We start from the raw sequence: 1,841 nt of genomic DNA, 5'->3' as shown, positions 1-1,841 counted from the left end.
CAGTCAAGAACTCACATGAAACCAATACAAAAAGGTCGCCGGCACAAAGGTCCAGAACTCCATGAAACTACAAAAGTCAGGGAGACAAAGTCAAAGAACTCATAGAAACCTACAAAAGCTCGCACAAAAGTCAGAACTCACGACAACCTACAAAGGTCGGCAGACAAAGGTCGAACATCACGAAACCGACAAAGCTCTGGGACAAAGCCGTCAAGAACTCAACAAAAAACCTAATTAAAGGTCGACAAAGGTCAGAACTCAACAAAACCTACAAAGAGTCGGACAAAAAGGTCAGACTCAGCGAACCTACAAAAGTCTGGCGACAAAAGGTCAGAACTCAAAGAAACTACAAAGGTCGGGACAAAGGTCAGAATAGAAATAAAAGGCTTGGACAAAGGGGGTCAGAACTCACGAACTACAAAGGCGCGGACAAGCGTCAGGAAAATCACCGAAACACTACAAAGGTCGCGGACAAGCTCAGAAAATCACGAACCTACAAGGTCGGACAAAGCGTCAGAACTACACGCGAAACCTACAAAGGTCGGGACAAAAGTCGCGGGACATGACACAGTCGTCAGTGTCGTCACATATCTTATTACATACATAGACCATCAGACCATTTCACCGTTTCATTATCTCAGCGTAGAGACATCGTAGGACATGCGGTTTGTTTTTATATATACAAGTAGGACAGCTTGATCAATTTACTGCAAAGAATCGGGGCAAATAAAACGGGGAAAGTTTATTAATTCGACTAATACTGCAACATCGGTTTTACAGCATATTGCACCGTTGTACGCGTTCTCCTTCTTTTCATACGCTTCTTTGTTGTATATGTCTATAGTGCTATATGCGTGTTAATGGTAGATTTAGGATTATGCGGGGGGGTGATTTCGATGAGTATATGCCTCATGCTATTGATTACTTAGCAGGTTTATTTTAGTTGGTTAGCCAGCGTTATGATATGTTGGCTTAACAGTTATGATATGTGCGTTAACAGCGTTATTTTATGTTGCGTTAACAGGTTATTTTTATGTTGGTTAAACAGTTATGATATGTTGGTTAACAGGCTTATTTATGTTGACGTTAACAGGTTATGAGATGTTGGTGTAACAGCCGTTATGATTGTTGGTAACAGGTTATGATATCTGGTTAACAGGTTATGCATATGTTGCGTTAGCAACTTAGCAGGTGTATGCCATATGTTACTTAGCAGGCTTATGAATATGTTGCGTATAACAGGTTATTTTATGCATATAATGGTGATATGATGGTTAGGAGAGTATGTTATGGTGGTTCTACTATGATGGTTCTCTGTGCTGCGCAAAATTAAGCGATGGCAAAAGAAAACGCCAGCAATTCAGCACAACATGAACACTCACTTAAACATTATTTGCCACGCTGCCTCGCTGGCTCTGCCACACACGCACGTAGCCCTCGTATTCTCCGCGCTCCAGCGCCAGCTCTTGCCATCCGCTCTTTTGTCCGGCTGTCAAATCAATGCAAACAGTTCACCAGGCGTTTCTTTACATAGAGGAGGCCACAAGCTTGAGCCGCCACCGCGTTGCTCGAAAATATTCCTGTATTTACTGATAAGTATATACCATCGTATTCTATATACCTATATGTATATCGAATACATCCTGTATTTGAATCCATCATGCGGTTTTTTTTCCCAAACTGGCCATTACCTCCTTTGCTCTAATTTTCCCTCAGAAGAAAACCCGCCTTCACGCTATCGACAACGCGTGCGGTTGCTGACTGTAAAAGCATTGAGAACATATATCGCGCACGCGCGGGAACACACTGTCACACACACACACGAAGAGGAATGCTGTCCT

Source organism: Priapulus caudatus, unplaced genomic scaffold (genome assembly GCF_000485595.1).
Source record: "Priapulus caudatus unplaced genomic scaffold, Priapulus_caudatus-5.0.1 Scaffold3394, whole genome shotgun sequence".
NCBI classification, from domain to species: Eukaryota; Metazoa; Priapulida; class Priapulimorpha; order Priapulimorphida; family Priapulidae; genus Priapulus; species Priapulus caudatus.
The sequence above is the reverse complement of the archived record's forward strand: the minus strand, read 5'-3'. Positions refer to the sequence as shown.